At 35.1% G+C, this 12,064-nt stretch overlaps 1 pseudogene; it reads left to right on the top strand.

Annotated features, from left to right (window-relative positions):
• The first annotated feature begins 645 nt into the window (after nucleotides 1-645).
• LOC133194329 (uncharacterized) lies at nucleotides 646-1,141 on the top strand (annotated as a pseudogene).
• Nucleotides 1,142-12,064: the final 10,923 nt, after the last annotated feature.

The following is a 12,064-nucleotide window of genomic DNA, read 5'->3' as shown; positions in this document are numbered from 1 at the left end:
GACTCCACTATACATAATTGTCGTTATTGTTTTTTAATTTTGTTGAATGATGTTGCCATGGAAATTTAAATCAAAATTTCTGTAAATTTGTTTTAAAAAGTACTCCTACAGTTTTAGTCTGATTGCAATAAATCTTGCCACAAAAAGTAAAAATAAATATTAATATTAAAATAATATATTTTCCCTTCAGGTATCATAATACCCTTTTGATTTACTGTAAACAAATACATGTACAATATAATTTCATAGGGACAAAGGCCAGCGAGAAAATCTCTGACTTGCTATTGTCAACCCAGATGAGGAAAGATGTTCCAAAATTGTCTCCTCTTTTCCAAACATCTAAGATTGAAGCTTACCACAGCAGTTAACCACTTTGCCCAAAAAATGTCATCTTTCTCCTACTACGGAAGGTACTGCAGGTAACACAAATTTGGATAGAATATTGACACAGTATCATTAGGGCCCCGCAAGAATTTGAATATATTTTTGAATTTTTGTAAAATTTTCATTCCGTAAGCATGGTAAGCTGCACCCTTATAATTCTAGCTCTCAGCGGGGCCCTTGCTGACTTGTCAGTTTTCTAGTTCTTTCTATCTAATTACATTGAAAACAAAGGTCATTATTTGATTTAAATTGCTCAGGCTGATGATAGCTGCTCTTCACTTCAATGAAAATGCAACAAGACCTCAAGCCACCAATCAAGATGGAACACCGCAGTATGCTATCAAGTTCCCCAAATTCATGCACGGAGACTACAGTGTGCGAAGAAGGGCAGTGAAACCTACCTATGGTATGCTATTCACTTTCAATTTCAACACATGAAATTCCCAAGATTTCATTAAAAGAGTATTTAATACATAACCATATTGATAAATCAATTACAATAATCAATTGATAAAAATTTTATAATTCTTTTGAGTAAATAAAAGTTTTACAAATAATTTCACAATGATTATTGTCACTGTAGGGTACACTGCCCTCCTTATGGAAGAGAATCTGAGGTCAATCACAGAATCCGTCCCGTGCCTGACATCTGTGGAACCACCACCTCTTTGCAGTGAGTTCATCCACCCAGAGAAGGATGAGGCTCTGTCCTTGTTCCAGCTAGTCGCGCTTTGCCAGAAAGGAAACGGCAGTCTGAAATTGAAGAGATGATCTGATGAATTGTTGTGTAAAAAGTTTTATGTAAAGACGTTGATGTAGTTCATGTAAATAGTAATTGTATCTTAGATGTGTATTGTTGGTAGTTATTAAAATGGGAACATGAAAGCAGGGTACACGTCCCGTTCCTGGTTGCAGTAAAATTATCGTAGCAGATGCTTTCAAAAAATCTATTTTTACAATTTGTGATATGTTGTTTGTGCTTTATTGTAGTTTAGGAAAAAGATCTATATATATATATATATATATATATATATAAAGAGAGAGAGAGAGAGAGAGAGAGAGATATGTGTGTGTGTGTGTGTGTGTGTGTGGGTGGGTGGGTGGGTGTGGGTGTGGGTGTGTTGGTGTGTGTGTGTGTGTGTGTGAATGTTTGTAAAATTTGTTCAACAGTCTATTGGTATTTTAAGTATGTGTTCTGATAAAGTCAATACTACTTTGTCATTCTGGGTGTTTAAATCCTTAGTAACCCTGGGAATGGAATGTATCTCGTATTTTGTTGACTGCACATGAGGGAAGGGGAACACGAACCTTCTTTCCCAGAAATCCCCAACACCACCTAGCAAGTTGTCTGTATGATATATCTGTTTTTTCTGTAAAAAGGAAAATTGCTATCACTACTAGAATGCATACTGACAAACTATTAAAATACTATTTGTGTATGAATGTTCAATAAACACTGGAATTGCATTGTCAAGTCTCAGTAGTGTTTCTTTATCGATTTTACTTACTCCTCAATGCTCTTTTGGAGTTCACCATACTGTAACCGGTATTGGTAATAGGCAGTCTCCAGTGCATAGACATCCAAACAAAGACAGGAAAAGCCCGGGTGTTCTATAATGCACTTGCATTTATGTATTGCTGTACTGCTTCCTTTTTTCGTTGATTTGTGGAACCTCTCGGCAGCAAACACTTTCAGTAGCTGTAGGCATTAGGGCACAACATCCACATGTACTTCTAAATATATATAATCCCTGACTAAGTCCTAATTTAATTTCTGATATTTAACATGAATCAGTAAGTGGATACATAAAGTTGAAAGGCATAGGGAAGATTTAGTATATATATTATAACCCTACTACTTGGGAAGGAATGGCCAGGTCCATTATAATCAGTATATTTAGCTATATATTACTAGAATTACTTACTGTAGTTTTATTTAGCTAGTTCAAAGCCACTTTTCACGATTGTTTCCTGGAGGTTAAAAAAATTTGAGTTGGGCCAATTTGAGCCAGTTGGTTGGGAGAGGGCAACCAAACAAATGTTTAAAGATGACCTAACCAATTTTTTTTTTTTTTTTTTTTTTTTTTTTTTTGCTATTTTATTCAAGTAGGAACTGTTTGGTCACAAATTAACTGTTCTATATAGCTCCAAAAGCTTTTAGAACTTTTGATATCAATTGCACAGAAAATGACACATTTTCAACAATATTTTTCTCAATTCATGAACTGTTTTTAGATGAGTTGAAAATAATCCCTGCATCAAAGTCCTTTTTTTCTGCACTCCCTGAGAAAAATGCTAATTAAGTAATACGTTTGATTTGGTAAATAAAGCTACTTCAGATAGGTGAATAAAGCTATGTATTTAATTCAAGCTACGTAGATAAATCTAGTGATTGTACCAGATCTGATAGCAGAGTGCAACCCCGGGCCCCATGATTTTTATTTTTCTTATCCAAAATATTAACCATGTTTACGTCCAGTTTAGCCTTCTCCTTTCAGGATTTCCTTTTTTCGCTTAAGAATGGTTTAGAATGGTGATGCAAATTATAAAACATTTCCTGAGAATTTTAAAGAATAAAAGTGACAAAAATAGAACATGTAGAAGCCATACCAAGCGGAGTTCCCGAAGTTCAGTCTATCCTGCTGCTCATCGTCCGAGTTGTGAGAATCCGAGCTTTCCACATCACTCGTATCTGGTTCAAACTGGTAAGGCGTGATATATCTGAGTCCTTCTTTGTTAAAATCCTCCACGGACGGAAATTCAAAGGACAAATTAAGGTCTTTATCGCTCGTTGAAAAGCTGTTGTTTTCCTCTCTCGCCATTGCCTCATGCAAAGATGTGACGTCACATGCCACTTTTGCTAAATATAGCGAAACCGGAAGCTGCGTTGATTGGTTTATAACAGGTGCGAAAATACAAACTTTGACGGGTAATATCTCGCTTACATCGGCGTCTGTGATCAGAATTTTTTTACTATCTTTTTTTTTTCAGGTAAAAGTTTACCGTTTGAAATACTATTTAAGCTGGCTCTGCATGGGCACTTAAACATTCTTAACTTCCAATGGAATACTGAAATGCTATTTCTGGAAATTTGATGCTGTTAAATCCTCCATTTGTATTTTTTTGCTTTATAGACAAAAAAGGCAGACAAATTGATTGTGAGGAATATTATGATGTATTTATTGTGTACATTTTACTACCTTAAATTGCAAAGGATATATATATATAAAGCACTAAAAATGACCAACGACACGAACAATAATAATATGGAAGGATAATTTTGAAATATGAATTTGGATATATTCTAAATTTGGAAATCGGAAAAAAGAAATAAACAAAAATGTGAGCTGTAAATATTTGGGTAGGTTGTTCCAGGATTACTAATACGAATTAACGGTAAAGTTTACACTATATAGAGAGAATGAACTTGTTTGTTACAATTCGGGATTGGGTCTAGTTCACGTTCATCCTGGTGAAGTCATTAAGTTTGTTAATACCATTAGGGCGGAATGACTTCAGCCTGTGCATCCAGAACTTTTCCTTGCCTTTTCTCTGCGCGTCTGTCAAGGTTGAAATGTTCCCCAACGGGTTCATTGAGTTTTTTGGTCCTAATGGTAGAACGGTGATTATTGACTCTCCTGCGGAGATCTCCTGTTTCACCAACATACTGTTTGGAGCAAACTTTGCAACTGATGAGATAAATGCAGTTGTCTGTTTGACAGGACAAATTCCCTAGTATTTTGTAGCTGCGGCCTGTAACGGGGCTGTTAAAACTGTCTGTGTCAGAGCTGTACTTACAGAGAAGACATCTTCTGTCAGAGCAAGTTTTAAAGCCCCCGTTAGGTAATGGATTGTCCAGTCTGGTTCTTACTACCATGTCCTTCAGGTTCCTCGGGCGTCTGTATGCAGCCAATGGGGGCTCCTTAAAGACCTCTGCCATTCGTTTATTTGAGTGGAGAATTGGCAGATTCTTTTGAAGGATACCGCTGGGGTTCTTAAGGACGGGATGGTATGTGGTTACCAGAGGGACCCTGTCGCTATTGTCTTTTTCCTTGTAGCGTAATAGGTTTTGCCTGTCATGTCCCGCCATCTCATCAATAGCAGTTTGTACGGTGCAGGCATTGTAGCCTCTCTTGCATAAGTGGGACTTAAGGAGACCGCTTTGTTCTTGATATAAGGCAGGGGATGAACAGATGCGCCGAATTCTGGTGGCTAGACCCTTAGGCACCCCCTTAAATGTGTGTGGGGGATGACAGCTAGTTGGCATAAGATACAGATGGGAATCTGTGGGTTTCGTGTGGAGACTGAACTCGATTTCACCATCAGTCAGGGTAGATGTAGTATCTAGGAATAAGTTTTTCGAATTAGATACGTCTACTGTAAATTTGATAGACTGATGAAAGGTGTTGGCAAACGAAATGAATGCCTCGAGGCTCTCGCGACATTCCACCCACTTCATCTCTATATCGTCAATGAAACGCAACCAGCTAAGGGGCCTAAATGGTGCTTGAAGTAGCAAGTTGCGTTCCAGTCTGCCCATGAAAATATTGGCATAAGATGGTGCCATTTTCGTACCCATAGCAGTGCCATTAACCTGCAGGTAATGTTCTCAATTAAACATGAAGTTGTTATACTTGAGAACATGTTCAAGGAGCTTGGCAAGGGACTCGGTAGAAGGAATTTGTATGGATCTACTATCCCAGACTTCTCTACAGGCTTCGATACCCTCATCGTGCGGAATTGTAAATATTTAGTGTTTGGTAGTTTAGTAGTAGTGCTAGTTGTTTTTGCTTCTCTATTTCCTTTGTTTTTATGACTTCTTAACTTTTTTCTTTGTCCTGAGGAAGGGACAGGTTGTCCCGAAAATTTGACAATTATTATTGTTCGTGTCGTTGGTCATTTTTAGTGCTTTATATAAATTTCCATCCGTGACCTTGTATCTACTTAGTTGATCCGACACTTAGGATATACAGTGTTGTTGGTTTTTAGTGCTTTATATATATATATATATATATATATATATATATATATATATATATATATATATATATATATATATATATATATATATATATATATATATATATAAATATATATATATATATAAATATATATATATATATATATATATATATATATATATATATATATATATATATATATATATATATATATATATATATATATATATATATTGAAACGCAAAAGAAACGCAACATCCTATTTTAGAGGGGAAAATTATATGAAGGATATAATTTTGTATATAAAAAGTACGGATATCTTCAACTTCGTAAGTATCGATAATTTAACGGTTGAATGATTTTCATGCCATAACCGGAAGTTAAGTTTGAGCCCGCTTAACGGAAATCAAAAATTGCATGTTTAACGAAACATTTGACAAAAATATGGGGTTTAAAGGGTTTTTATCTGTTTATCATAAGTAATGCAGCAATATTCCGCAAAATAAATTTTTCTTTCGTTTCCAAAAGAGATGCCAAGGCTTTCTGAAAATGACCTAAGTACGCATTTCAAATGCTCTAGCTGGAAAATCTGAAAATAAAGGTGATGGAGAATTGCAAAATGCAAAAATGCACGACAACACGTCTCAACAGGCTCATACGTATCATTAGCATGAATGATAGTCCGTGGACCGGAAGTCCAAGTGTTACTACACTGTGCTAGGTTAGAGAAAATTCGACTTCGTTATCTGAAAAACGGACATTAAAAAATGGCAAAGAATATTTCTTTCGCTCAGATCTCGAGATTGATGAACCTATTGCATCGTGGAAATCAAGCTGCAATTGTTGTGCATGGCAGTCTTCCACGCTATAATTGAATGGCTGAGAAGGGGGGTGTTTTAAAAGTCATGTGTTACTTTCTAAAGTTAAAATGTTACCGGGTTCACAAAGTAACAAGAATTGTTGGTGTTTCAATCCTTTATATATCCAATATTCAATATTCAACAGTCTGAAATAAACACAGACATTATTTAACACACAATAACACACACACATATAAAATACACAAAGAGAGATAACTCTTATTGTTTCTTAATACGCACTATTCAATAAATATTTCTGGCATAAAAACTATTTCTCACTTTAGTATAATATTGAGATTATTCCTACAAAAACTATAATTAACTGTATATGATTTACTTTCTTTGTATATCGTAATTCTTATAAACTTCAGTGAATAAAATATGACAGCAGATATTCAAATGTAAGTCACTACTATTAATGAAATAGATACGTTTCCCGTTATGATTCACATAACAATGGAATGTAAATACATAATATACAGACTCACATTACACCTAACATGATACAAACATATACATCACATATCTTACCCAATATATGGTATCAGACCCTTGTTATATATACAGCAATTCAGCTACATGTACATCATATCAAGTGGATCTGAATAATAACAAATATCATAATATACTCTTTACTTATTAATTTATAAAAAAAACAAGAGGTCCAAGGGCCTTAACGGTCACCTGAGTATTATACAACAATTTCAAGGATGCATAGAGTATAAAATGAACTGAAAGGTGAAGCTTTGTTGCCCAAAAGCAAGAAAAATAGGTTGATTATGATCAACAAAATAATTGGTCTTAATATTCATTAACAGTTCATAAATTAGGTTCTAATCTGTTCCCCATTTATCACTATCACCATACAGTATATTAACAAATTATCAATGCTTCTGTACTATTTTAATCCTTTGTTGAAATCTCTTACATTGGCATCTCTTGGTCTTTGATGAATATTTAATAAGACAAGTTATTTTTGTCTCATTTTTATTTATCTACTACTTACAAGTCTATCTGATCATTAAAACTATGAAAGTACTTTTTGTATTATACAATAAAAGTTTTTGCATAATTCTCTTATTCTATTTACCTTTCAAGTATATTATTTACAGTGATAAATTATCAAAAGTAAATGGCAAAGGGGAATAACTCCTCTCAGTAGAATACAAACTAATAGAGCCCTGGCCAGGACCAGAACACTTGACCAAATGGTCCAGATGTTCAAAAATCTGGTAAAAATTCCCTTCCTTGTAAAAACTTTTACTCTGTTTGCCTCAGATATGCCCAGGTGCGGAGAAGATTTTTAAATAAATAATGCATTTTTACTACAGATTCACTATATTATCAATAGAGCCCCCAACCCCCACCCCCAAAACACCAGAGCTTCTGACCCTGGGACCATATGTTTGCTCATCATCACTTTGTTTATCAGCTTAACACTAAGGAGCAAACAGGATTATTTAATAGAATTAATGCATTTTCACTAAATTATCAAGAGCCCCACCCTCACACCAGCACATCTGACCCAGGGGTCATGAAATTCACTACTCTGGAAGAAGCACACTTGCTCATCATAACTATACACTTAGCTTCTTTGCTTTTTTAACCAGAAGAAGAAAAGAATATTTTCAAAGAAATTTTGCTTTTTCACTTTATAATCAATATAAGCCCCCCCCCCCCTTTCACCAGAACCCTTAAACCTGGGGTCATAAAATTCACAATTTTGGAAGAGGCATCCTTGTGTATCATAACAATGTACTTTAGTCTGTTTAAGCAATACCCATGGGCAGAGAAGAAGATTTTCAAAGAAATAATTCACCTTCACTATAGGATCTATATAGCCCCGCCCTAACACCAGAACTCCTGTCCCCAGGGCCATGAATTTCACAATTTTGGAAGAGGCATCCTTGCTTATCATAACAATGTACTTAGTTTGTTTAAATAATACCCAGGTGCTGAGAAAAAGATTTTTAAAGAATTAAAACATTTTCACTTTATAATCAATAGAGCCCCGCCCTTACACCAGAACCCCTGATCCAGGGGCCACGAATTTCACAATTCTGAAAGAGGCATCCTTGATTATCATAACTATGTATTTAATGTGTTTCAATAATACCCAGGAGTAGATAAGAAGATTTTCAAAGAATTAATGCATTTTCACTATATAATCAATAGAGCCCCACCCTAACACCAGAACCCCTGACCCAGGGGCCATGAAATTCACAATTTTGAAAGAGGCACTCTTGCTCATCATAAGTATGTACTTAGTTACTAAATTTAATACCCAAGAGCAGAGAAGAAGATTTTCAAAGGATTAATGCATTTTCACTATATAATCAATAGAGTCCCACCTTAACACCAGAACCCCTGACCCTGGGGCCATGAATTTCACAATTTTGGAAGAGGCACTCTTGCTCATCCTAACTATGTACTTAGTTAGTTTATTTAATACCCAGGAGCAGAGAAGAAGATTTTCAATGAATTAATGCATTTTCACTATATAATCAATAGAGCCCCGCCCAAACACCAGAACCCCTGACCCTGGGGCCATGAATTTCACAATTTTGGAAGAGTCACTCTTACTCATCATAACTATATACTTAGTTAGTTTATTTAATACCCAGGAGCAGAGAAGAAGATTTTCAATGAATTAATGCATTTTACTATATAATCAATAGAGCCCCGCCCTAACACCAGAACCCCTGCCCCTGGGGCCATGAATTTCACAATTTTGGAAGAGGCACTCTTACTCATCATTCCTATATACTTAGTTAGTTTATTTAATACCCAGGAGCAGAGAAGAAGATTTTCAATGAATTAATGCATTTTCACTATATAATCAGTAGAGCCCCGCCCTAGCACCAGAACCCCTGCCCCTGGGGCCATGAATTTCACAATTTTGGAAGAGGCACTCTTACTCATTTTAACTATACACTTAGTTAGTTTATTTAATACCCAGGAGCAGAGAAGAAGATTTTCAATGAATTAATGCATTTTCAATATATAATCAATAGAGCCCCGCCCTAACACCAGAACCCCTGCCCCTGGGGCCATGAAATTCACAATTTTGGAAGAGGCACTCTTACTCATCATTACTATATACTTAGTAAGTTTATTTAATACCCAGCAGCAGAGAAGAAGATTTCCAAAGAATTAATGCATTTTCACTATATAATCAATAGAGCCCCGCCCTAACACCAGAACCCCTGACCCTGGGGCCATGAATTTCACAATTTTGGAAGAGTCACTCTTACTCATCATAACTATATACTTAGTTAGTTTATTTAATACCCAGGAGCAGAGAAGAAGATTTTCAAAGAAATAATGCACTTTCACTATATGATTTATATAGCCCCGCCCTAGCACCAGAACCCCTGCCCCTGGGGCCATGAATTTCACAATTTTGGTAGAGGACTCAATGCTTATTACAATGATGCCAACAGTTTGACTGCTTGATGTCCAGGAGTAAAGAAGAAGATTTTTAAAGATTGCATTAATTTTGGTGGTTTTAGCCCCACCCCTCAGGCCCCAGGGGGGCAGGGACCATGAAATTCACAATTTTTGTTCCCCTTCACCCATAGATGCTATATGCCAAATTTAGTTGAAATTGGTTGAGCGGTTTCAGAGAAGAAGCTAAAAATGTTCAAATGTTAACGCACATCGCACGACGCACGACGCACGTCGCACGACGCACGACGCACGCCGACGGACAAAAACGGATAGCAATAGGTCACCTGAGTGACTCAGGTGACCTAAAAAATGATTCACACATTCACTTTACCTATTCATCAAATGAATGTATTTATAATATTAAAATCAACTGACCTTCTATGGATAAATAAAGTCCAAGATCAATATATCACAAGAACTGAATGACCAAACTGATCATTCCAGACTCAATTTGAAAAAATAATAATATTAATAGAAACTTCAAGATAAAAATCACATGACTTAAACTTTCAGCCAACCAAAACAAGAATTCAATGATCCATGAAAAACTGACCAGAACTGGTATGGAAATCCATTTCTGACATATTTAAATAGAATGAGAATAAATTTATGGAAAGTTGTTACTGTAAATGATAAATGTTTTAAATTAAATTTATTTTATAATCTGTTAAAATAAATCAACTCACACACTACTACAAAAAGATAATCATTTAACATTGTTATCAAATCTCTGATGTTTTTAAATCGAGTTTAACTCAACTGTAATCAGTTTTGAAAATCATTAGTTAAAAGATTTAAATATTTGTAGATTACTGCTTGTTGCGTTTCTTTTGCGTTTCAGTATATATATATATATATATATATATATATATATATATATATATATATATATATATATATATATATATATATATATATATATATATATATATATATATATAACATTTTTTATTATAATAAGATCAATTAGAAATACAAACAATGCTAGCAAAAGCAAATATTATTGATTATGATGCTGAATTGATTTTCATTCTATGTTTCGAGGTTTTTTTCCGAAGAGTTCAATCGTCATGTCTTCATCACATACATCATATCTGTCTGTGCATAATGTGAGAAAAATTGGAAAACCACTGTATGTACTACCTGTGCAAAGTTTTTATTTGGTGAGTAAAGAGGTGCCATTCACTCATTCCATCCAGTGCCTTCATTATTCGTATATGTTATCCGGAGATGCTGCATTGATAGTAGCTTATTTACCAAATGACTGTGATATACACAAAGTACTGAACAGCGACATTGGCTTTAACAGTGAAATTATTCTCAAGAGAAATCATACAGTCCAGAGTTATCTTCATAGGATGTCTATTGACCTACCAGTCAAATTGAAATCTAAGGTAGGCATGGCAAGCAAATGATAATTTCATTTTTTTTTTTTTCAAATTCGTTTAATTTATATCAAGCTTTATGTGCTGTATGGAAGAGATAAATGCACTTAAATCAAAAAAGCCAAGAGAACAATCAGTATTCCATCTCATTCATCTAGTAAATACGAACTATGAACATGGAAAAAAAACAGAGGTGAAATCAGGTGCTTGTTTTGAGGTAACAGAATTATAAACATGACATAATCGCCAGAAGTAAAATCAGGTTCACTTATTAAATACAACAACAGTCAGTGGTTGATTTGTTCCGCATTCTTTGAAACTGGTAATAGTGGGTACTCCCGGTGAACAGGTAATACCCGACGGGAGCCCTCTTTATTGATTAGGTAAACGTAATGCGTACTCAAATTAGTAGAAAATTATATAATTACTTAGAAGTTGTTGGGGAAAATGTCTTTCAAAACACAAAAAAGTACATATTACTTGCAAACAAAGTCCTTATGACGGTCGTGGAATTTGCGGATTTCTGACTCCAAAGAAGATAAGATATTTTACAGCATTTTATTTCTCAGTAGCCTGTGTCGATTTACAAATTTATCTTACTGAGAAATGCTCTTGCGTATCGAGTCAGTTGGGAAACATAAACACCATATGCAGGTGAAATGAATTATGGAGATACCGAACAGTAATCAAGCTCAAAAGTCCATTGAAACAATACAAGTTTGGAGCAGATTAAACACGATCCTCTGAAAAACATCCGAGGAGGGATTAAATGCCATGGAGGAGTAAGCATCTCTTGTCGCCCGGTCACACCAGCGTGTGGTTCTTATCATTTAATCAACTAGTTTTTCAATAGCTTGCCTCGTTTTAGAAAACGTTTGTACGTAGAGCATGTTCTTTTGTAACGAACGAATCAGCTGGAAGACATGAACTCCATATGCAGGTGATGCTACACAAATAAGGGAAAGCAGCTAAGCAAGCTAAGAAAAATTTCCTTCTATGTATATTCAACAAATGGTCAAGATAT

This window comes from Saccostrea echinata, unplaced genomic scaffold (genome assembly GCF_033153115.1).
Source record: "Saccostrea echinata isolate AGI-Se365-2 ecotype Australia unplaced genomic scaffold, CSIRO_AGI_Sech_v1 ptg000029l, whole genome shotgun sequence".
Taxonomy (NCBI): Eukaryota; Metazoa; Mollusca; class Bivalvia; order Ostreida; family Ostreidae; genus Saccostrea; species Saccostrea echinata.
The sequence above is the reverse complement of the archived record's forward strand: the minus strand, read 5'-3'. Positions and strand labels throughout refer to the sequence as shown.